The sequence below is a fragment of the Astyanax mexicanus genome, chromosome 1 (genome assembly GCF_023375975.1).
Source record: "Astyanax mexicanus isolate ESR-SI-001 chromosome 1, AstMex3_surface, whole genome shotgun sequence".
NCBI lineage: Eukaryota > Metazoa > Chordata > Actinopteri > Characiformes > Acestrorhamphidae > Astyanax > Astyanax mexicanus.
Genome location: NC_064408.1, coordinates 54882941 through 54909759, shown reverse-complemented (window position 1 = coordinate 54909759; position 26819 = coordinate 54882941). Strand labels below are relative to the sequence as shown.

Genomic DNA, 26819 nt, shown 5'->3' with positions numbered 1-26819 from the left:
AAAAAATGTCAAGAAGTACTTGGAGTGCTATTAAGCGACTTGTAGAACACCTTTATGACAGAGTACAGGTCCAACCATTACATTAAATAAGTAATTGTATCTCATTATTATAATTATCTTAGTTTTAGAAAGCAGTATTGCCAATACTTTGTTTAAGTCACAAAATATTTTGAACCTAAATAGGGGTTGCACAGTAAGATGATTAAGTAAAAAGGTAAAAAATGATTGAGCCCAGAGTGAAAAAGTGAAAGACACAACTTTATGTTTGTTTTATGGATGCATACACTTTGCAGCCATTATAAAAATTAGTTAGGATTGGAGTTACGTATAAGGTAGTATAAGGTAGATTATACAGTTAAGATGGCTGTCTAAGAGCAAATGATGTTAGCTTAAACATGGGCATAGTACGTATAAACCCAACATTGGGTAATAGGGTATAAGACATTTTCTAATATTACTGAGTGCAAAATCACTCAGACATATAACAGAGAACTTGTGTTTATGTTTTATTAGTGCTGCTTCTCTTGCTTTTGCATTAAATCTAGAATGAAATCATTTGTTTTCTTTAATCTAAGGTGGTCAAAATTGTGCTGGTCCATTCCTGGACCCTTACTGCTAATCATTACATTGTTACAAAACCAATCATATCAGACTCTCACCAACACATCTGCTCACAACCTCATAACGGAAATGCACTTTTCTAGTTATGCATCATATCTGCTATTTCTGTAAAGGCAATTTTGCAGGCCTTTTTTATTATTAGGGCCATCATTCAGGGGTAATAGCGTTCTGGCACCGCACCGGAAATCCGGCGTAGCTTGGCTCTGTAAAAAAATAAAATGAGAAAAGCATAAAGAATAAATGGCGTTGGATCAAAGATGATGGTAAGCCCTTTTCGATCTGGTGTCAAAATCTTCAGCAACCTGGTTGTAGCAGTATAGTGTAGAGTGTGTAGCAGTGTAGTGTAGAGTGTGTAGCAGTGTAGTGTAGAGTCTGCAGCAGTATAGTGTAGAGTCTGCAGCAGTGTAGTGTAGAGTGTGTAGCAGTGTAGTGTAGAGTGTGTAGCAGTATAGTGTTGTGTTCTAAGAAGTTGATGTATTTTACAAGCGGTAAAAAATGTTTCTCTTGGCACGAACAAGACCCTGTACATAAAGCAGCAGCCAGAGCAGTGCAATATACCACCCTTTTGCCAAGAGCATCAGCTATGGGGGACATCCGCCTTCGATGTCAGATCGAGTATTTAACTTAAAAAATCGGCTGTGCACCTTCATTGCAGGACAGAATGAGCTCCGCGCGACAGTATGTGAGCTCCGCGGTACAGTTAAAGAGCTCCGCACGACAATAGGTGAGCTCCGTGGTACAGCTCCGCTGTACAGTTAAAGAGCCCCGCTTGACAGTAGGTGAGCTCCGCGGTACACTTAAAAGCTCCGCGCAACAGTAGATGAGCTCCACAGTACACTTAAAAGCTCCGCGCGATAGTAGGTGAGCTCCGCGGTACAGTTAAAAAGCTCCGCACGACAGTAGATGAGCTCCGCGGTACAGTTAAAGAGCCCCGCTTGACAGTAGATGAGCTCCGCGGTACACTTTAAAGCTCCGCGCGACAGTAGATGAGCTCCACGGTACACTTAAAAGCTCTGTGCGATAGTAGGTGAGCTCCACAGTACAATTAAAAAGCTCCGCGCGACAGTAGATGAGCTCCGCGGTACACTTTAAAGCTCCGCGCGACAGTAGATGAGCTCCACAGTACACTTAAAAGCTCTGCGCGATAGTAGGTGAGCTCCGCGGTACAGTTAAAAAGCTCCGCACGACAGGAGATGAGCTCCGCGGTACAGTTAAAGAGCTCCGCTTGACAGTAGATGAGCTCCGCGGTACACTTTAAAGCTCCGCGCGACAGTAGATGAGCTCCACGGTACACTTAAAAGCTCCGTACGATAGTAGGTGAGCTCCACAGTACAATTAAAAAGCTCCGCGCGACAGTAGATGAGCTCCACAGTACACTTAAAAACTCTGCGCAACAGTAGATGAGCTCCACAGTACAAAAGTTAAAACTTAAAAGTTTGGATAATACATTGGTAATACATTGGCACACTTAAAAGCTCCGCGCGATAGTAGATCAGCTCCGCGGTACAGTTAAAAAGCTCCGTGCGACAGTAGGTGAACTCCGGGGTACAGTTAAAAAGCTCCGCGCGACAGTAGATGAGCTCCACAGTACACTTCAAAGCTCCGCGCAATAGTAGGTGAGCTCCGCGGTACAGTAAAAAAAGCTCCACGTGACAGTAGATGAGCTCCGCGGTACAGTTAAAAGCTCCGCTTGACAGTAGGTGAACTCCGGGGTACAGTTAAAAAGCTCCGCGCGACAGTTGATGAGCTCTGCGGTACAGTTAAAGAGCCCCGCTTGACAGTAGATTAGCTCCGCGGTGCACTTTAAAGCTCCGCGTGACAGTAGATGAGCTCCACAGTACACTTAAAAGCTCCGTGCGACAGTAGGTGAACTCCACGGTACACTTAAAAGTCCGTGCGACAGTAGGTGAACTCCGTGGTACACTTAAAAGCTCCGTGCGACAGTAGGTGAGCTCCGCGGTACACTTAAAAGCTCCGTGCGACAGTAGGTGAGCTCCGCGGTACACTTAAAAGCTCCGCGCGACAGTAGGTGAGCTCCGCGGTACACTTAAAAGCTCCGCGCGACAGTAGGTGAACTCCGCGGTACACTTAAGAGCTCCGTGCGACAGTAGATGAGCTCCGTGGTACACTTCAAAGCTCCGTGCGACAGTATATGAGCTCCACGGTACACTTCAAAGCTCCGTGCGACAGTAGGTGAACTCCGTGGTACAGTTAAAAAGCTCCGTGCGACAGTAGGTGAACTCCGCGGTACACTTAAAAGCTCCGCGCGACAGTAGGTGAGCTCCGCGGTACACTTAAGAGCTCCGTGCGACAGTAGATGATCTCCGTGGTACACTTCAAAGCTCCGTGCGACAGTATATGAGCTCCACGGTACACGTAAAAGCTCCGTGCAACAGTAGGTGAGCTCCGCGGTACACTTAAAAGCTCCGCGCGATAGTAGGTGAGCTCCGCGGTACACTTAAAAGCTCCGTGCGACAGTAGATGATCTCCGTGGTACACTTCAAAGCTCCGTGCGACAGTAGATGAGCTCCACGGTACACGTAAAAGCTCCGTGCAACAGTAGGGGAGCTCCGCGGTACACTTAAAAGCTCCGCGCGATAGTAGGTGAGCTCCGCGGTACACTTAAAAGCTCCGTGCGACAGTAGATGATCTCCGTGGTACACTTCAAAGCTCCGTGCGACAGTAGATGAGCTCCACGGTACACGTAAAAGCTCCGTGCAACAGTAGGGGAGCTCCGCGGTACACTTAAAAGCTCCGCGCGATAGTAGGTGAGCTCCACGGTACACTTAAAAGCTCCGCGCGACAGTAGGTGAGCTCTGCGGTACACTTAGGAGCTCCGTGCGACAGTAGATGATCTCCGTGGTACACTTCAAAGCTCCGTGCGACAGTATATGAGCTCCACGGTACACTTCAAAGCGCCGTGCGACAGTAGGTGAACTCCGTGGTACACTTAAAAGCCCCGCGCGATAGTAGGTGAGCTCCGCGGTACAGTTAAAAAGCTCCGCTCGACAGTAGATGAACTCCGCGGTACAGTTAAAAGTCCGTGCGACAGTAGGTGAACTCCGTGGTACACTTAAAAGCTCTGTGCGACAGCAGGTGAACTCCGCGGTACACTTAAAAGTCCGTGCGACAGTAGGTGAGCTCCGCGGTACACTTAAAAGCTCCGTGCGACAGTAGGTGAGCTCCGCGGTACACTTAAAAGCTCCGAGCGACAGTAGGTGAACTCCGCGGTACAGTTAAAAGTCCGTGCGACAGTAGGTGAACTCCGTGGTACACTTAAAAGCTCTGTGCGACAGCAGGTGAACTCCGCGGTACACTTAAAAGTCCGTGCGACAGTAGGTGAGCTCCGCGGTACACTTAAAAGCTCCGTGCGACAGTAGGTGAGCTCCGCGGTACACTTAAAAGCTCCGTGCGACAGTAGGTGAGCTCCGCGGTACACTTAAAAGCTCCGAGCGACAGTAGATGAACTCCACGGTACACTTAAATAATAATAATAATAATAATAAATAATAATACATTTTATTTGAGGGCGCCTTTCTTGGCACTCAAGGTCACCTTACACGTTATCATAGGACAAAAAACAAAAAATAAAATATGCAATAATAAAAATATAGAAAACACAGTAAATAATAAACAATAATAAGAAATATAAAATACTCAGTAAATAGAAATATACGAATATACAATAAAATCAGTGCAAAATAGCGTTAAGAAAGAAGAGTTACAGTCACAATTTATATGCAATTTTGAACAGATGAGTTTTTAGCTTAGATTTAAATAGTGGCAATGAGTCTGAATTACGGAGATCAGGTGGGAGTGAATTCCAGAGCCTGGGGGCAGAGCGGCTGAATGCTCTGCTCCCCATAGTAACAAGACGGGCAGGAGGAACAGTGAGTTGTACAGAAGAAGAGGATCTGAGATTACGGGCAGGTTTAGCAACTTGAAGAAGGTCGGAAAGATAAGGAGGAGCAAGACTGTGGAGAGCTTTGAAAGTTAGGAGGAGTATTTTATAATTAATACGATATGAAATTGGTAGCCAGTGAAGCTGTTGTAAAACAGGTGTGATATGATGGATTGAAGGGGTACGTGTAATTATACGGGCGGCTGAATTTTGAACCAGTTGTAATTTATGGAGGGTTTTCTGCGGTAGACCAAAAAGAAGAGAATTACAATAATCTAAACCAGACTATGAACCAGAATAGCAGTAGAATGAGGAGTGAGAGAAGGACGGAGACGATTAATATTTCGAAGATGGAAATATGCTGACCGAGTGATATTATTGACATGGGAGGTGAAAGAGAGGGTGCTATCGAGGATGACACCCAGACTCTTGACCTGAGGGGATGGAAAAATTGAGGAGTTGTCAACCAGAATGTTACAATTATGAGGTTTACTTAGTGTTGATTTATTGCCAATCAAAAGAAGTTCTGTTTTATTGCCGTTTAATTTCAGAAAGTTTAAGGTGAACCAGTATTTTATTTCAAGGAGACAATCTGTGAGGGATATAGATGAGAGAGTAGTATTTGGTTTTTCTTTGAAAGGTAGAGCTGGGTGTCATCCGCGTAGCAGTGAAACTGAATATGATGCTTCCGGAAAATGTAACCAAGGGGGAGAAGGTATATAATGAATAACAGGGGTCCCAGGACAGAGCCCTGGGGTACACCTGAGGTAACAGGAACAGAATGAGATGTAAATGATTTTAGCTGAACAAACTGAGTGCGGCCAGAAAGATAGGAACAAAACCAGTAGAAAGGTATATTTACAATGCCAAGAGAAGAAAGTCTGTCAAGAAGGATGTCATGTGAAATTGTGTCAAAGTTATTGAGGTCATTAGGATCTAAACCAGGTTTCTTGAGTATTGGGGTTATAGCAGCTGTTTTGAGAGCAAGAGGAAAAACACCAGTGGTAAGGGAAGAATGTATAATGTCTGTGATAAGAGGGGACAGAGAAGGAAGGCTAGCTTTAACAAGAGCAGTTGGAAGAGGATCTAATTGGCAGGTTGATGATTTTGAATTTCAAATTAATTTAGAGATGTCATTGACTGAGGGGAGGGAAAAAACTGAAAATGTGTTTGGGTATAAAAGCATACTGTTTAGTACATAATTATATCTAACATTCCACACTTGACCTTGTGGCTGTGTTACCTTGATGAGTGTTTTCCAGTTTTAACAATGTCTTCCTTTTAGAAATGAATTCAGGATTAGTTAACCATGCTAGAAATTAGCCATTCGTTATTGTGGCACTGTCACTATGTTGCAAAAATATTTAATACAGTAAGGAACCTAAGTTTACTGTTTTAAATAAATGTTCAATTTGTTTAAATTGTCCTTTCATCTTTTTATCTTATTATTGTGGCACTGTCACTAAACTGCACTTTCATGATGTGAGAGAGAATGAATGAGAATAATCATCAGGAGTATCTGTCTAATTCTCAAACGGCAAACCATCTGCTATGTTAATCTAGGAGTAAGTCCGTGTAGAAAGCATAAATATAAATCCTTTTAAATGTCAGAAAAAATATAGCTAGTAACTAATAGTTACTGTGCACATTTTAAGTATATTTTATCTTATAGTTACAGCTGGTAAACAGAGGCGTCTCTGCTTACCGACGCTGGTCAGCAGGCAGACTTTCTATTCACGATGTCTTCAGGATTTGCAAAAATAAAATTTAATGATTTTCAGCGCATCATTCAAGCTTCCACGGCAGTAGAGTTTAGATTATCAGCCCGAGCCTGACCCGATTCCCAACCCAAACTCAAACATGCGCTCCTCCACTCCGCATTACGCACTTATCTTAAAGAGCTGGGTGTAGCTAAATAGCCAACAAAATGGAGCCTTCTGAAGTGAGGAGAAACATTACATAAGGTGAGCTAAATTTGGTCCAATGCGAAGGACAGTCAGAGGTATGGAGCTAATTCTAGTTCTAGTTGTTGATAGAAACAACACGTGTCGGCTTCATAGAGTGTGTTAAGCACAGAGTGCTATACGCTTAAAATAAAGGCTAGAAAATAAGGTTATATGTTTTAAAAAAAAAAATTTTGTTCAGAAAGTATTTTATATTCTTAAACATTGTTAATTATATTAGAGTAGAAGAAAAGTCATTGTAAATTATTGTTATTGGCCTTTTTTGGTTTACTAAGTGTGCAGGGTATAGTTTTTTTTTGTTTTTGGACATGCTATATGCTAAATATTAAAATGTTTGTTTGTTAAGAAAGTATTTTATCATCTTAAACCATGTTAAATGGTATTAGATTAGAGGAAGGTCATTCAGGTATCATTTTTGTGGATCATATTTCGCACTGTTGGTGTTTTAATCTTTTGGAAATCTGTTCTTAATACAATTTATTTTTAAAATAATAGGTGTTCTTTAACATCATTCTGAACAGATTTTGCTCATTTAAACAGCCCGAAAATATTTTTAAAAACTCATTTTTAATGCTCTACTTAATAAAAAAAAAGTTGGGTTTTAATTGGGTTGTCGGGTCGGGCTCGGGGCAGAACGTGCATATTCATTCCTCATGTTTAAAAAAAAAACACTGCATTTTAAAATTATTTTTATGGTGTTCCAGTTCTTTTATTCTTCCTCTTAGTGCTTCCTTCTCATTTGCATTTCTTACTGCATACGCTGTAATTCGTTTTTACAGCTAGAATCGAACGTGGCCAGTTTCTTTCAGTCAATCTTAAGTGCTATACCAAGATGTAAATTATCTGTGTTTTTGTAAATAACACTATAGACATAAGGCAAAAATGAAAACATTATCTAAAATGTGTTACTTGACAATAATATCATACACAGACTATTAAGTGTTTAAATAACGTGTCAACATTTATGCCTACGTTTTGTCACATATGCAGTATGTTGTGCTCCCCCCCTCCTCATCCCGTTGGAACAGGAAAAAAAGTTCAGGTTCAGGATTTTTTTTCACTATCACCCCTGCATTATTATTAGACTACAAAGTTATGATGTTGTGGACGGTGCCAATGTTTTGTAATATTTAAAAAAATATAGTAAAAAAAATGGTAGAAGATATGTTTTTATCACAGGTGCACCTTAATGGACATCACCCCTCACGTTTGCCTATAGCATCTTTGCAATAGGCTGGATCTAGCTTAGTCAGTCAATGTACATGTACATGCATTTAGTTAGTACAGGCAGTGCTCCTGCTGTCCTGCTCAGTCTGCAGAGATAAGGCTGCCGTGAATGCCTCCAGTGACCTGGCTGCAGTAAAAGTGATATTACTTTAGTGTGGTGATGCACCTACATATGCTTTAAATAGCTTGACCAAAAAAAGTGTGCAAAGAGTAAACTTTGGATTAGGATGTGTGTACTGTGTTAGCATGATGTAATCATGCATTGTGAGACATAGTAACATGTCTGATATAATTGAACCATGCATATAAAAAGTGTCAAAAATAGCTTATCATGAGAACAGGTCAGTGTTTAAATTATATCAGAATGTATGATCCCTGGACCTTTGTTTGGTCATTAAAGTGATTTTGTAAAATTTAGCGTTTATTATGTATGTATACATTTCACAACCCCACATACTGAAAACACAGTGTTTCTTTGGCCCACTAGCCCATGTTTGAACTGTGAAAAGCAAATAGTTTTAGTACTAAACAGATCGTTAGTGGTTACGCATTAGCAATCAAATTGTTATATGAGTTATAAATTATAGATTTATATGTAGTTGATTTTCCATCCCTTATTTAAGGGTGTAATGTTTATTTTATATATCACTGGTATCTTTCTAAGCTGGTATCTTTCTAAGGTGATTGGGCATTATGCTATTCCATGTTTGTTTGCCTTGGTCCTGGAAAAACCATTTGAGCATGACTGATTTGCTGTCTCACAGCTTCCGGGTATGTCAGTGCTTACATAATGTGACCACTGAGCATGCTTTTAGTAATCCACAAAGCTACTGAATGTGAGTTCCAGTATTAATTCCTCTACCTTGAATATTTTATTTTTCTGTCATGGTAAAATATTATGCTCAGATTCTTTTTAATTTCTATTAATAAATAATGGTTAATCTACAGTTACAGTACCATTTTTTTTTTAGACAATAAGAAGCACCGCATCACACTATCAGTGAACGTCTATTTTCTGGTCTATTTTCATACACAAAACATACCGGATTATAAGGTGCATTAAGCGACACTAGTTAGAATGCCTACATCAAAGTGAGTAAGGTGGTCGCCATGGTTCCCTTCTAATGGGGAAGCGCATAAATAAACAACTGTAATTCTTAAAAAAAATTATTTTAAAGTCAAACAAGTGCTACTCAGCCCTGGTTAGCAGCATAGACAGCCCCAGGTAGCAGTGCTAGCCAGCTGCCGTTACCTGAGCTACTCAGCCCCGGTTAGCAGAATAGCCAGCTGCGGTTAACAGCTCTACCCAGACATGGTTAGCAACATAGCCAGCCGTAGTTAGTAGGGCTTCGGGTTTATCTCAGCAATATGGGTTTTTTACTGGGACAAAATCACCACATATGATTTGAACAGATGCAAAAAAACATAAATACAGTAAAATATGACAAGGAATTCTCATTTTTAACTAAGTATGTTATATCCTGTGAGCCAAGCTGTAGAACAAAGTGTAGTTCCAGATTTCTCCTGGATGCTCCTCAGCCAGCATGTGCGTATATGTTCAGTTCCACCAGCAGCTCACCTGATATACCAAATTTACCAATTTACCAAACCAGGTGTCGATATGATGAGGAATAACTCTATTAAACTCAGATGAGGAGAGATTAGGAGACGTTTTAAGGAAAACAGTGCTGTAAAAGCACTGCTTTTTGTAAAAGTGCTGTTTGTATTTATTGTTTGTATTTATTACTGTTTCTGTGATAGGAAGGGAGTGATTTAGAACGCAGTTAAAGCGACCGCATTGTATGGAGCTAAATTAGTGCCAAAACTACGCAAATAAAGAAAACGTATTCTGTAAATATGATACTACTTGCAAACAAACACAACGCATTTTACAAATACAAAACTCGACTCTCTAACACACACGGTGTGTTTTACAAACACAAAACCTGATGGTTGTAAATATATATGTAAACTTCAAATAAATACACAGCTGTTTTCTAATACATTGCTCTTTACAAACAAATATAACACGTTTTACAAATGCAAAAAGTAATAAATAAAACAAGTAAAACATTATTTTCAAACATTACCGTGTCATGACTCACGAACACGCACAGCCCATTTGTAAATCACGTGACTTTTGGCACAGTTTTAGCAGAGTCGCAAACTCGTGTTGAGATTTTCTCACAAATACACCCAACCCTCGTACAAATGCATCGCCCCAGAACAGCAGGTGGCGCTGTGGGACACTTTACGAGAGGTGGCTGCACAGCAAAGCAAGCTCTCCTATCCAGCGCTCCCCAGAGCATTAATTTACACTTATTAAGGTGTTTAATACACCTTTAATAATCACAACTCTACCATTTTATACCCGATTTACACACGGTTTGGTTTGTTACAAACAGCAGAGATGTAATTATGATATAGGACGCTGTTACACATCACAAATATGAGCTTTCATGCTGAAATACTTTGTATTATGCTCTTTAAAAAAGAAAGAAAAAATATTAATTGATGTTTAAATTGTAATATAGATAGATAGATGTAAATCGGGTATAAAATGGTAGAGTTGTGATTATTAAAGGTGTATTAGACACCTTAATCAGTGTAAATTAATGCTGGGGAGCGCTGGATAGGAGAGCTTGCTTTGCTGTGCAGCCACCTCTCGTAAAGTGTCCCACAGCGCCACCTGCTGTTCTGGGGCGATGCATTTGTACGAGGGTTGGGTGTATTTGTGAGAAAATCTCAACACGAGTTTGCGACTCTGCTAAAACTGTGCCAAAAGTCACGTGATTTACAAATGGGCTGTGCGTGTTCGTGAGTCATGACACGGTAATGTTTGAAAATAATGTTTTACTTGTTTTATTTATTACTTTTTGCATTTGTAAAACGTGTTATATTTGTTTGTAAAGAGCAATGTATTAGAAAACAGCTGTGTATTTATTTGAAGTTTACATATATATTTACAACCATCAGGTTTTGTGTTTGTAAAACACACCGTGTGTGTTAGAGAGTCGAGTTTTGTATTTGTAAAATGCGTTGTGTTTGTTTGCAAGTAGTATCATATTTACAGAATACGTTTTCTTTATTTGCGTAGTTTTGGCACTAATTTAGCTCCATAGCATTGCCCCCCTCTGCTTGGAGAACAGCCACTGCTGAACAGAGACTGCGTTTCTGAGTGGCTGTGAGTCTCTGTGTCATGACCAATGAGAGTCACGACCTCTGGGGTGGCTGTTCTCCAGCCGAGAATTCACTGTAATTCACTGGAGTAGTTTTACTGAACACGACTGGTAGAATTTAAGGCACACTGGATTATAAAGCACACTGGATTTTAAGGCGCACTGGATTATAAAGCACACTGGATTTTAAGGCACACTGGATTATAAAGCGCACTGGATTTTAAGGTGCACTGGATTATAAAGCACACTGGATTTTAAGGCGCACTGGATTATAAAGCGCACTGGATTTTAAGGAGCACTGGCAAATGTCTCTCCAGAATGGGAGACATTTTTCCCAAAGATTAGGAATTTCACATTTAAGTTAATTTAAAGTACTTCTGTCACATTTCTTCACTGAGACAGTTTTCCTTCTTGCACAGACAAATAAAATGATACTGACCATGAACATCTTCACATTTCATATAAATGATATATATTCCAGATTCAGCATTTAAAATGATGTCATTTCACCCCATTAAACCTCTTCAGGCAAGAAGCCCTGTGGCAATTGCCTTGTGGCCCAGCTTTAGACTTAATATGATTAACAAATGGACTCCTGCCTGTTGAAAAAATGATAATGTGCAAGGTAAAAAGTGAAGGTGTGCAAAAGACAATTAGGGTACCTTATTAAATAGCCTTACAGGATAATTCCGAATGCATAATGGTATAGCACATAGCGCTATTGCTGGGTCTTTTTCTACACATGAGCTAAAAGAAGCAGTGAGTAATGGTAGAGTGGGAGGAGTCTTTGCAATCCCCCTCATCATTCTTTGTTTGCCTCTATCTCTCAAATCTCCTCCTTGTTCCAAAAAACTCAACTATTCACTGAACTGAAAAGGAAGAGAGAGTTAGTTTTGGTCTTCTCTTATGTATAGTTTTGTTTTCAGGTTTAGCAACAGTATCTAGAAAGAAAAAATGGCCATTTCCCTCTACATACAAATTAACTTTTTCTGAGACAATGTTGGATATAGAAATGTCACATTTTGTCTGTTTTCTATTCTGTTTTCAGAACTTGACACATCTGTTTCAGACTGTTTAGTCACAGAGCCCCCATTAAAGCAGTCAGAACAGTTATTTGAACATTTGGGGCAGATCTCACAGCAGCATTATACGGTTTTGGTACAGGTGATAATTAAGGCTTTTCAGGTTTTTATTTTCAACATTGTGGTACTTCAGTTTGTAATGTTTTTCCCTATAGGGATAGAGGTTTGTCCAGACTTTGGCACATTCAATAAATGTAATTACAATCCCATTCTGGATCCCGTATTCCATCAAATACCATGTCCATTATATACCAAATGTACCACCTTTTAAATATGATTTTTTAAATACTTTTCATCCCCCTGGAGATTGCAAATCACTATTTTCTCCTTGTCTCACCCCCAGAGTTTCAAACTTCCACAATATAAAGTATATGAGAATTGTATATATACTTTATACATTTACAATGTACTTTAATAACTTTATTTGATCCGTTTTTAAGATGGCACATACACAGATACAAAATAGTTCATAACTAGAAATAAGATTTTTTTTGCATTTTCAAGAATGAAGGTTAATAGTTTATTGATTTTGTCAGTATTGAATCTCAAATACAGTTCTTATTATATGGCGCGTGCAAGTTTAGTGTTCATTGAAGAGAGACTGTCAATTGACTCTCAAAAAGAATTAATAATTTATTTGAAGTATTCTTGCCAAACCCTCAGTTTTTGGGTTGTTTTTCACATGTACTTTTACAGTTCTGTGAGAGTTTAAAGATTTTGCCAAAAAGCCAGAATTTAGATGTTGACTTAATGCAACACTAAAGTGAACAGGTGTGGTTGGTTTTCACATGGTGTTGTAAATGAAGTTGAATAATTTATGTTTTTTAATATATCTACATTTTCTCTATGTGTTTAGTCATTGTCATTTCCATCACCATCATAACCAATTATAGAACAATGGGCTGCTTCAGATACAAATCAGGACCGTACCTCAATAAAAAATAAACACTAAAAATAAACACTAAAATACAAACAGTTATAAACAAATGTCTGAGCTGCCCTGCCAGAATACAAAAATTCTAGATGGACCCTGAAACCTTGCACCTGTTTAGAACTTTGAGGACTGCCCCCCGTGGGATAAAAGAGATACATAGTAGATTTATCTCCTCCCTGGGTTTCCGAAATGCAAACCTTGCACCTGTTTAGGACTTTAAGACACCCAGAATATTTCACCAAGCTGCCCCCCGTGGGCTAAAAAAGATAAATATTAGATTTATCTTCTCCCTGGGTTGCCCGTAGGAATGCAAGTAAACACAATAATAAAATCTTACACTTACCCTGGATGTATCCCGGATGAAGCCTCTAAGTGAAAGGGTAGAATATGGCTGTTCGCCCTGCACACTTTCCCGGATTCAGTTATCCCAAGCCCTGGTATGGTTCTTCGGCCACACCCTAATTTAACCGTGAGGGAGATTGAAAAAGATCACATGCACGAGATGCTTTCCTTAACAAAGAGTTTATTCGGGGACAGTATTGCAGTACATACGTACAGTCAGCAAGAAGGGGAAGTCCCTTCTTGCTTCTGCAGCAAAGGTGTAAAGAACATTTGTTTGTTAATATCTGACTGTGTATCATAAGCAGAGGTGGAAAAAGTACTGAAAAATTGTAATTAGGTAAAAGTACCTTTACTTTGCTAAAATTCTACTCAAGTAAAACTAAAAGGACCCATCTAAAAATCTACTCGAGTAAAAGTAAAAAGTACTCAATTAAAATGTATTTTGAGTAAAAGTTACATAGTTACTTTTAATTATTGAATGTAAAAAAGTAAAACCAAATCATAAATTAAATAGTTTTTTATTAACTATTATTCCACATAATAATTTGGACCTATCAGCCAGTATTTGTTCAGACCACCCCATAAAACAAGTGGCATAGGTTTCTATGATCCATTTTTTTTCTTTACTATTAAAAAGTTATGGTAATATAGGTGACTATAAACTGTATTTTTATAATTTTACAGTTCATTATTATTTTTTAACTTGCCATTGCTATGCTTTAACTGCTATTTACATTTAACATTTAAGCATATTGTTTAATGATAAAAGTACTTACACCACATGCTTTCTCAGGTTTGATGTGGAAGTTTTGAAAGCTGACAGCTCTGTCGCGGGGCACATTTTGTATTGCATGAGAACATTACTGCCTTGTTATTCCACGCACGAGCATCCGTGCCAATTTTTTTTTTATTATTCAGACAATTGTTTTTTTTTTTCCAGCATTTTTTTTACTTAGTAATTGGGAGTTTTCCAATGTAGCAAAGTAAATTACTTGTGTCAAAATGTACTTGAGTTACCTATTTTAAAAACTACTTTAAAAATACAAATACAAATTACTCATAAAATCTACTCAATTACAGTAACCACCTCTGATCATAAGGTCATCATGTACGAGAGCATCAGCTCATATCACACATAGAAGAGAACATACGCAAATTACAGTTCAACACTTCTAGGCTGCTTATACGAGCCATGAGGATCAAGATTAGTCAGGATGGCCATAAAAGAAAAAAAGGAGCAAAGAGAATATGTGTGGATTATCATAAAGCTAGTGAGTAGAACACACTAATGTTTTATACCCTTAAACTATTTTGCTTTTTCTTTCTCAGTTTTCCCCTGTCACTGGGGAAAGCCAGATTTCTCCCTGCATCTTGTTTTTTCACCTTTCTGTGTTTCATACCTGGCAGTGTTGTTTATTTTTTTGGGACTACTCTGTTGAAGAAATGACACTTTGATACAGTGTACATTTGTTGTGACCTCAAAATAACTCAACACACAGCAATTAATTTCTAAACTTCTGGCAACAAGTGAGTTCACCTGAAGTAAAAAGTGCCAAATTGTTCCCAAAGTGTCAATGGTTTGTATGGCCACCATTATTTTCTAGCACTGCCTAAACTCTCTTGGAGATGGCATCCCCTAGAGCTTCGTACGTTGCCACTGCAGCAGTTCCTGGAGGTAGGAGATCGAAGTGTCACAGTATATGTTGGAATTTAGCTCCCCAGTGCCAGGAGCACTCATATATCCCCAGCCCATGATGGTACCACTACCATACTTGACTGTAAGCAAATAACAATTGCTTTGATACTACTCACCAGGATGCTGCCTCACATGCTGGACAAACAAGTTTAATCGTATTGGTGACCAATGCTTTTCACTGGTGTTGGGGTTTCCCTGGCTCCTGTGCAATAATCATCTTCTTGAACGGCTAACCCGATCTGTCTTGTCATGAGGCCCTCCTTAAACAGGCTTCTTGTTAATCAGCTCCCAAGGGTGAAGTTGACAGAACCAGTCCCATTCAAGAAGGTCCCAACTTATCCAGAGCCTAAATATTATGGCCTTCTTGATGTGTACAGAACAATATAAGCCCAGTTTATTCACATTCAACATTTAACATGACTATTTACCTTGCCCTGTTCTCTTTGTCTGAGCCTGAATACCTGGCCATGGAGGAGTACATTCCTGAAGCTTTGGCTCTTGGCTTGATCCTGCAATTCAACTCCAGTCTTATTAGGGTTAAAAAGGGACACTAATGAAAGACAACATTCAACTCTCTGTCAACTTGGTTTTGCATTCTAATGTTTCATTACTGAGGTCTTGAAGAAAGAACATAATAGGTACAGTTCCCCCCAAAAGTACAAAATGCCCAGGTATTTAGATAGATAGATAAAAAAGTGCAAGTACACAGTTATATAATAATTTGCAGTGCAAGCTTCTGAAAAAAATACTAGTGCAAAATAATGTAATGTAATAGGGCATCTCTAAGAGTGTGTCCATGTAGTGACCAGAGTGGCCGGAGTGAAAAAGTGTCACAGAGTCTTCAGTTTGCTGTGCTGATAGAAGTTGAACAGTCTTATGGCCTGAGGGACAAAAGACTTTCGGAGTCTGTCTGTGGAGCAGGACTGGGACAGCAGTCTGCCGCTGAATGAGCTCCTCTGCCTGGTGATGGTGCTGTGCAGAGGGTGGTGAACATTGTCCATGATGTTCAGCAGCTTGCTGAGGGCTCTCCTCTCTGCCAGTGGTGTTAAGGACTACAGCTCTAATCCCAGCACAGAACCAGCTTTCCTCACCAGCCTGTCCAGTCGTCCAGCATCCCTCCTGCTGATCCTGGTTCCCCATCACACTACAGTGTAAAAGAGAACGATGGCTACCACAGACTGGTAGAACATCAGCAGAAGTTCCTGGCAGATCCTGAAGGACCCGAGCCTTCTGAGGAAGTACAGTCTGCTCTGTGCCTTTCTGTAGAGGGAGTCAGTGTTCACTGACCAGTCCAGCCTTTTGTCCAAGTGCACACCAAGGTATCTGTAGGACTTGACAAACTCGACATCTACCCCCTTGATGGAGATTGGCTGCTAAGCAGAGAGCCTGGACCTCCTGAAGTCTATGCACATCTCCTTGGTTTTGGAGATGTTCAGCTGCAGATGGTTCTTCTTGCACCATATCACAAATTCCTCAACCAGGGTTCTGTACTCTCTCTCATCATCATTACTTACACACCACACGATTGCAGTGTCGTCAGAGACTTCTGCATGTGGCATTAGGTATTTAAAGTCTGGTGTGTACAGGGTTAACAGGACTGGAGAGAGAACAGTCCCCTGTGGTGCTCCTGTGCTGCTGATCACTGTATCAGAGGAGCAGTCCCTGATCCTGACATGTTGTGGTCTCCCAGTAAGGTAGACAGGGATCCAGGTGACCAGGTGCATATCCACCTTCATCTTCATCAGCTTGTCTCTCAGTAATAGGGACTGGATGGTGTTGAAGGCACAGGAGAAGGTAAACTGCAGTGGGTCCTCAGCATGGTGGACCTGAGGTCTGAGGTGGTCCAGCAGCAGTCGCTCAATGGTCTTCATCATGTGAGATATCAAAGCAACCGGCCTGTAGTCATTCAGCTCCTTTGGGAGTGCCTTCTTGGGAACTGGAAGGAGGCAGGTTGTTAAACAATGTCAAACAGCTCCCTACCAAAGCTCCTGTTCTCCAGCTCTGCAGTACTGAACTCCCATTTGTGTTTATGTTGATTCATTCAAAAGAAGCATTTCTGTCCCTGTGTGCTGGGTCCTCCCAGAAACTGCATACATGTGTCTACTTTGTGCATCGTCCAGAGATGGGGACTCGAGTTTGAGTCGCACTTAACTCACACACACAGAGACTTCAGACTTGACTCAAACTCTTGCCCAAAAGACTTCTGACTCGACTCGGACTTGTTTTGAGACTTGTGAACAATCATGTTTTGTTTTTATTTGGAGTAGGAACACTGAGGAAACTGTGAAATGTGGAACTAGGTTCCATGGACCGATTTTATATGGTACACAGCGCTCTGTTGTGTATTTATATTTAATTTATTTCACTAGAACCGTCACGCTGCTGCTGCTCCTTCTGTTCCATAGGTGTTTCGTCTAATGCCCGGATCAGACACGATTTTAGCCCGATTTTGACCTGATTTTGTTGGCGCTGTCAAATTGCCTGCGTCGGATCCGAATTTCAGTGTCGTGAGCGACAAAAGTCTGTGTAGTGTGACACAGTCAAAGAGCGGTTATTTCACATGAGCGACGCCATCTGAGCTTCCGACAGAAAGACCTGCATGTTAGAATTTTTTGTATTTTATCGCCTAGTTTGACATGCTCTGTGACCTGCTCCCTGACTCTGACCAATAGGAAGACAGAGCGTTCTGTGGCGCACAGATGTAAACATGGTAAAAGAAAGCAGCACAGTGCTCCTGCAGTTCACTGGACCAGTGAAACAGAAGAATAATCTAATAATCATCTAATAATCTATTCATCCATGAAATATTCTGTTTACATTCACTGAAACCTAAGTAGCTACATCTTTACTATAATATAACTTCTCTCTGGAGTACAAAAAGCATCTAATGTCCCACAGTTGCTTTCCCTCTTTTTTTTTTTTTTTCTGAGCACAAAAGCACTACCATCACGCAAAGAGCTTCTATAGCCGTGATCGTCAGATTCTATGCTACTCCCCCGCGATGACCTTGAACTTATGCGAGGTCGCGGTTGATGATTGGTCGGTGACTAACGTGTCGTGTTGCCAGTCCCCCGAGAATGACATAAAACGAAAATAACTGCTTAATCTGACATTCATGTATCAATTTGATTTTAGGTAATTACTGGCTACCTTACATTTTATTGACTTTTAAAGTCTTTCTCAACTGAAATGTCAAAATTTGTATGTGTTGTGGTTCTATTTTTATTAGTTTTATTTTCAGATGTTTGCTGAACTGTACATAGAATGAATGATTCAAACTATTTAAAGGGCAGTGGTATTAACATTTGCAAGATAAGGATATTATACAACATTATTTTAGTTGAAAATGTTACAGCAACAGGGTTGAGGTTGAGAAACAGGGTTGCGGGGGTTGAATGAAAATCTGTAAAAACCCAATAAATTCCCATGAATATAAGCCCATTACACAGGATTACTAAAATGCTTTTTTATTTACCAAACTTTCATGAAGACACAACAAGTAGGAATGTGATTCATCAATGTAGTATCAATAGAACAGTACTCAGCTTTTTGTATTTCATTTTAGATTGAACTCAACAGATATGTGGTTTTATACCTCTTCTTTTAAAGGTTTTCACCAAAATTGAGCATGAACTATACAAAATGGAATTCATTAATGTAACTCATCAATGTAATATCAACTAAAAACAGTACAAAAATTGTATAAAGATCAGTCTGTTATCATTTTATACTGAAGTCAATAGTCATGAGGTTTAAGACCCCTTTTTAAAATATTTTCATCAAAATTAAACATGAATTATAAAAATTGAACATGATTTTTTAAAAGAAATAAGCCAACAATTTTTCAGACCACAAACTAAGGCTTAGTAAATTATTTATTTGAAGAGCATCACACCTTTGGAGCTCACTTCTCAACTGCTATTTAAAAATAGCATTTATTATTTAATTGCTTGCTAAACCTACTTCACCATCTAAAATACACCAGCTAAAATGAGCTAAAAATATTAAGAAAAAACTAAGGTCAGAAAGTGTTGGCTTCCAAAATGTAGTGAGTTCATGTTCCTGTCCTAGAGTATGAGCACACCGAATTTGGTGCGAATCCGTTCACCCGTTCAGAAGTTTTGGGCCAAACAAAAATTGTCCATCTTGAAAGTCCTACGTATGGGGCCAGCCTGTCCCGATGCACCACCACAGTCCGTCGACCCGTCCGGACCCGGTACACCACCTCGGACAGCTTTTGAAGGACATGGCATGGCTCCTCCCAGTCCGATTGAAGCTTGGGGCACCGTCCTTTCCTGTGCCGGAGGTTGTGGAACCACACCTCCACTCCCGGCTCAAGTGGTGTCCCCTGGCAGCGCATGTCATATGCGTGTTTCTGGCGTGCGCTGGCCCGCCCTTGGCTCTCTCAAGCGGCAAGATGCACAGCCGCCAGGTGCTCCTTCAGGTCCCAATCGCGCTGGTGGCTGCTGGCGACGATAGCTAGCCAAAACGCTCAAACAGCCTGTCACTCTGCGGATGCAGGGGCATAGTGCAAATCTTCCGTACTCTCAGGCGCTGGCAAACTTCAGCCATGACCTGCAACTCGAAGTTCCGCCCCTGATCGCTGTGGAGTTCCTAGGGCAGACCGAACCGGCAAAAGAACTCGACGACGAGTCGCTCCGCCATTGTCACCGCACTCAGGTCGGGGAACACGTATGCCTCTGGCCACTTTGTGAAAAGTCTATTGCCACGAGCACATAACGGTTCCCCAGCTCCGTACATGGGAACGGTCCCAGCACGTCCACCGCTACCTGCTCCATGGGCATCCCTGAGTGGAGTGATTGCAATGGACTGCGTGACCTCCCCACGGGCCCTTTCTTGGTGGTACAGGCATTGCAGCAGTGCACAAACAGCTCGACTACACCCCGGCCAGTAGAACCGCCGTCGAAGCTGTTTCAGGGTCTTGTTTACCCCAAAGTGTCCTACCCCAGCCGGCCCATGCACTGACTGCAAGAAGCGCTGTCGGAGCTTGTGTGGGACTAACAGCTACCACACGTACCTCCCAGGCACAGCGTCCTCCCAGCGCCTTCGCGCTCGCAGACGCTGTCCCAGGAGGAACGATATGTTTTGCAGTCAGGCTCGTGGGGAGTCACATCCTTCCATTCGGGCCGGTAGCTTGCCTGCTTCCACTGGAACACCTGCTTGAGTACGGCGTCCTCGGCTTGAGCCTGTAGGAACTCCTCTGCCTCGCACGGTTCCAGCGGCTCGCTTCCGGCCTCATCCACGCCGGCTATCCTCCCTTCCGCCTCCTCGCGCTGCTCCAGCCACGCACAGTAGCAGCATTCAACTTCCAGACAGGGGCGGCGGGACAAGGCATCCGTGTTGTTGTGGACTTGGCCGGCTCTATGCTGAATGGAGAACTAAAACTCCTGCAGGGCAGCAATCCAACGCACTACCTTACCCTCTGGCTCTCGGAATTGCATGAGCCAGGTTAGCGAAGCGTGATCAGTCCTCAGAAAAAAGGGGTGGCCATACAGGTAGTGCCGAAAGTGTTTCAGTCCCGACACCACCCCTAGCAATTTGCACCATGTTACGCAGTAGTTGCGCTCATGTTTGCTGAGAGCACTTCACTTGCCCCTCCTGAATCTGAGACAGCACTGCCCTGAGCCAAAAGTTGCTCGCGTCCATATCCACAACAAGCTGTCCCTCCGCTTGTGGAAGTGCTAGAACAGGAGCTGCGCATAGCTCCACGCAGCCGCCGGAATGCCTTGTCTGCCCCGTCTGTCAACTCGAACACCGCTCCCTTTTCTGTCAGCCCGTGAAGGGGGGCTGTGATGTCAGCGAACCCCTGCACAAACCTCCTATACTAAGAGGCGAGTCCCAGGAAGCTCCGGAGCTCACTCACATTCTTCGGTGTCAGCCAGTGCTGCACCACCTGTACTTTCCTCCGGTCGGTAGCCACCCCTTCCACGCTGACCACATGTCCCAGGAACTGCACTTTCTTTTAGAGGAGGAGGCATTTCTTCGGGTGTAACAGGAGGTTTGCCCCCTTGATAGCAGATTGTCCAGGTATACGATGCAACTGTTAAGGGGGATACCCGCCAGCACCCGCTCCATTAGCCGCTCGAATGTGGCTGGAGCGTTCCACAGCCCGAACGGCATAACTCGGAACTGCCATAGTCCAGACCCCAGGGTGAACGCCGTCTTTTCTTTTGCTCCACCTGCCAATATCCGCTCTGTAGGTCCAGTGAACTAAGAGCGTCATCGATACGTGGCAGTGGGTATGAGTCCAGGTTCGCCTTGAGCAATGCCCACAGTCTCTGACCTTGTTCCGTTGTGAGGCCCTCGCTGCTCCACTGCTATGGTTCCCTCACCTCATCGCACGTGTTACTAGCGGCTGCCGGTTCGGGCGAGGCTGTGCCCTCCTCCGGCCCGCGAGTACTGGCTGCCACTTTCGCTTGCTCCATCACGTGTTGTCTTGACAGAGGAATACGGGTTTTCCCCAGGATGAGTGTCGCTGCTGGGATTTCCAGGACTGCCCCAGCACGTGCAGAAAGTCCAGTCCCAGTATACAGGCATCGCGAATGGGCGCGAGATAAACTTGGTGTCGGATGGTCCGTCTGGCTATGACCACCCGCACACTCCTTCTCCCTTCCAGCCGCACTTTGTCTCCTGTGACTAACCTTAGCACGATGTCGGGGGTGTCCCACTCCTCCAGCGCTCCGGACTTGATCGCTGATAGCAGCTGTCTGGCTCGCTCTTGCTTCGAACTCCTCCGCTGCGTCGACTTGGAGGCAAGTGGCGGGTCTTGGATCTTTTAAGATGCCTTCCCCCGCTCCTGCTAGCCAGCCGAGTTCGTGGCTGGCTAGCCCCGTCAGGTAGGGTAGGGCAGGCAGAATGCTCGGTACTGCTGCTCCAGCTTGCTGATCTCCGCCATCACATCCCACTTCTGACACCAATGTAACAACTGGCTGGGAGATAAAGAAACAGGAAATATGCTCTTCACAAGAAGCTCTTTATTTAGCCCCCGATTAACATAACCCCACCCCTACAGACACACACAATAAGCACACACACACAAACACCCCGTGACAATCGTCACAATATTTTATATTTTTTATCATATTTATTAAATGGGCATGCTTTAATCATTTTCAAGTTTTAAATAAGCAAAGTGTTGAAATATAATTAACAGCTGTGACATTGCCAGACAGAACGTGGATGTGTAAAAACAGCTTTATTGTAACAAGGGGCAGTAAAAGAGCAGTCAAAGCAAGGAGGTTCAATACCGGTGAACAGGAGCCAACTGGCATATTAATAACAAGAGACAGTCCATGGTCAAACCACAGGCAAACAGGGGAGGCAAAAAGGCAGAGTCGAGATACACGGAACAATGATCATAAACAAACAATCAATCAGACCAAGGGAAAGGCGTTGTAATGCAGGACAAACCAAAATAATACTCTGCAGTAAGAGAGTGAGCTGAACAGTCTTATATACACAGGAGAACAGGTTATACTTATTATACTGATTACTTCCTGGAGGTGTCATGTGATCATGTGCGTGAATGTAGCCCATGTGTGGTGCATTCTGGGTAACATAGTCCAGAGACTGAAGATCGCAGGCAGAGCTGAGTGTAAGGGGGACAGTTACGCCAGACGTGACAAGCTGTTTCATCTATATCACAATTTTTACAATTGATAAGTAGTAAAGAAGTAGCTAATCAATCCTAAAACATATTAAAAACTACCAGCAATTGTGGACGCAGGCTTGACATTCTTTTGAATAGCAAGATGAAGCATGTCATAAATTGTAATAAGAAACTTGGCAGCTAAAGTCATTCTTCTGCTGATGTTCTTTTCACATTTGAAAATTATTCTGACCCAGGTTTGGCTCATACGCTTCATTCTTAACTGGCCCACATGCTGCATGGATTGACAGCACCCTGTTGCAAGATGTGGGCCACGTACACACCAGATTAGGGCCATGATCAGATTAGGTTCATTGTGAGCCAAAAATTAACCACACAACTGGGCCTAAACCGGACCAGATGCTAACCATAAAATGTGAGCCATAATTGAAACAGATCTGCACCAAACTCTATTAATGTCAAGTCACTCTGGATACATCCACCATTTTTATCTGGCCTCATTGCAGCGTATACTTGGGAAGTACACTCATGTTTGCCAATTATTACGCATTATTCTACATATAGAAGCACAGTCAGGTTGGATGGAGAGCGTCTGTGAACAGCAGTTTTCATGTCTTGCCACAGAAGCTCAATGGAATTCAGGACTTTGACTGGCCCGTTCAAACACATGAATATTCTTGAATCTAAACCATTCCTGTGTAGCTCTGGCTGTATGTTTAGGGTTATTTTGCTGCTGGAAGGTGATTTGCTAGTATTGACCCCTGCCCTTGACTGGGCAGAGAAGAAGAAGAGAGGGGGGGCAGCTTTGCTGGAAAAGCGTGAAGCTGAAGCCCCCCCACGCAAAGAGAAACATGTAGAGAAAGGAAGACATAAAAGAACGAGGAAGATGGGGAGGAGGTGGGTGCAAGGTTGGTCAGCAAGCAGGCAGAGAGGAAGTGACTGTTAATATAAGGATAGTGGGAGGAGTGAGGGCTTTGATCAATCTCCCAAAACTAAGTTATATACATAACTCCACTTTGTCTTCCAGAATTACCCTGTAATTGGCTCCATCCATCTTCCCGTCAACTCTGACCAACTTCCCTGTCCTTACTGAACAAAAATATCTCCACTGCATTATGCTGCCACCACCATGTTTCACAGTCGGGATGGTGTGTTCATGAACAGTGTTAGTTTTCTGCCATAAATAGTGTTTGCATTTAGGAAAAAAAATTACCTTCTTCATGCCACCCTTTCATTATGGCCATATTTGTGACAGTGTGACAGTGGACAGAATCTTCCACCTAGGACTAGGCTTGGGGATGCAGTTTGAGTCCTCGTTTTGAGGCACGTATGAAAATTAATAGTGGTCACAGTTAGATGTGAACAAGCCCTTTGATCCAGGTCTTTTAAATGAGTTGGCTTCATTTCAAGAGCAATGTTTCTGATAGGAAATTGAAATGATCAAAATTAAACATTCTAATTTGGTTGAATTTAATAAACAGTAGAGGAAAAAGATGAGCCAAACAGGTCTCAAAGTATTTAATTACCCATTCAAGTACAGTACATAGAGAGCTTATTGGAATGGGTTTATGTGGCTGAGGCAGATACCGTATCCCCTCTGTCTATTTGGTCACAAGTTTAGAAAATCAAATAACAAGCACAAAAAATTTAATAATAGATTTTATGTTATTTATCCAAATAAACAATTGTTATAATGGCAATATATATATATATATATATATATATATATATATATATATATATATATATATATATATATATATATATATATATATATATATATATTCAGTTTTAGGTGGTATTTGTTTATGACATGCACGTGCGTACCATCCTCATCTTTAGCTTTTGACACCAACTAATAGGTCAGATTGTATTAATTAAAATATGTATACTAAAATAATAAAGAGCATCATTTCTATGTCATTTTCTCTGACACTTTGAACTTTGAACTATTTTTAACAGACATCTCATTTTTTTGTAAAGATGTAGAGGAGTAAAGGTTTCCTGAGTAGAGAATGAAGCCACACACCCTCTGTGTATGTGTGTTCACTGGTGTTGGTGTTTATAGCTGGTCTGTGTGCATGTGCACATTAGCCCCTGCCTCTCCCTGCTGGATTTGGTGTATTCGTCCTGGATGGAATTCATCATGGTGGCACAGAGATTTCAGCTCTTTATTGGGTGGTCTCTACTTGTCTTGCTCAGGGGCATTCATGAAAAAAGATCACAAATTGATGTAAAGATGATTCAATTAAAGGCAGACAGAGTAACATATGTCTTCTTTGCTTGTTTCACTGCCGCTTCCAATTACAGTAGCCTATGTCATCAATTTTTTTTGCATTGTTTTGAGTGAAAAGCGATTTAACTGACGATAAAAGAAGCATTTATTTGTACATACAGTAACCTACAGTCAAGTGCTGGAACAGTAAGGGCATTTTTTTTTATTTTCTTTAGACTAAAAACATTTGGGTTTGACATAAAAATATGAATATGAAACATTTCTCATTCTCTTTTATTTCAAGAAAACTATTGGAACATGTAACTGTCAGGTGTGATTTTGAGCCCAGGTGTTTCCTGATACATAGATTTTTAAAACAATTAATTAGCCCTAAAAGTCTATGCTCCGTTTCAGGTTTGGGTTTTGACTGTGCAGTCCCTACATTTATAGTTAGAGGAGTAAACAAAATAAAAACCAGAGAGCTGTCTATGGTCAATAGTGAAGCTGAGAGAAGATGGAAAATCAATCAGAGCTATTGCTTAAATATTGGCCATACAGCCATTTGAAACTTTAAGAAGAAAGTCGTCACTGGTGTACTAATCAACAGATGTTTACCAGATAGATCAAGGAAGCATTTATTGTGAAAAACATTGTGAGTGCTGTAAAAAAAACCCTCTAAAATAACTGTTAGTTACATCGCCAACAACCTCCAGAGGGCAGGTGTGAAGGTATCACAATCTGCTCTTTACAGAAAACTTCACAAAGGTAAAAAAATCTCTAATAGACAATCTAGATGTTACCAAAACATCTACAAAACCAGCTCAGATCTGGAACAGCATTCTTTTGACAGATACAGCTTAACCTGTACCAAAATAATGAAAAGAATGTATGGAGAAGGCAAAACTAAAGGCAGAACATTCCACAAACCAGCAACAAATGAAGACCCTGCAGTAAACGTCTGGCAAAGCATCATAAAGGAAGAAACCAACTGTTTCAGTCAGTCATTGATAATAAAAATGAACAATTTATTTATGGTAAAGTTCATTTGTCAAATTACTTTTAAGGTTCTGTAAAAAGAAATTGGTTGTAACTCCTAAATGCTTCATGAGATATTTTTGTTCAACCCTTGAATTAAGTATGAAAGTCTAGGTGGTGACTGGTCTAGGGTTTAACAAAGGCCAATAGGGCTTAAGAGGGTCTAAAACACTTGTAGGTGAATGTAAAAGAGGGGCAAGAAGATAGACAATAATAGTTTAATATAAGGTTGTCATTTGTTAGAATTGTTAAGCAATAATGATTGGTCAAATAGAAGCTTGACAAATGTCTTGTGGATTTTGGTTGGCTGATGGTTTCCAGAAATTTTCATTTACAATTTGGCATGCAATATTCAGCTTGCTAGGACGCATGACTGCTGTAAAAACAGTTATTTAGCCTCTGGTGAAGCAACTACATTTATCCTGTATAACTACCATTCTAAAGTTACATAATGATGGTGTGATCTTCTTCTATTACATCACTGTAAAACACAAATTTAGACCCTGTGTGCACTAATACTGCCACTAACAGACCACTACTTACTCAGACTCATGCATGTACTTCTGTTTCTACAGTCACAGTTGTAGAATTAGCAGTCTTTGGCATCACCTTATCCTGTTTACCACTCCAGAGACCTCCACCTTAAGCAACACTGACCTGGATAACCAATTTTCTCCTCCTCTTGCACTCTACATTGCAAGCAGTGGACCCAGATCAGACCTAGCACATGATGTTGATGTACTCTCTAGTGGCTGCAGTTTGATTTTCACGTGTCCAGTGTTCGACGTGGCATAATCCTCTTTTGCTGATTTCCTCACTCCATCTGCTTCATCTCCATGCCCCCATTTCTGCTATCCTTCCATCCTCTCCTCTTCCATCCCTTTCTCTCTTTACTCATCAGATTATGCTGTATATCTCTTGCCACTATAGTACATCAGTGCCTTGTGCAGTAATTGCTTGGCCAAAGCACCAACACTGTCCCATTTCTCTACT

General features: G+C 41.4%; 1 protein-coding gene across 10 annotated transcripts in view; it reads left to right on the top strand.

The window, feature by feature from the left end:
• nrxn3b (neurexin 3b) overlaps positions 1-26819 on the top strand; it is a 123331-nt gene that overhangs the window by 19330 nt on the left and 77182 nt on the right. The window lies entirely within an intron of this gene.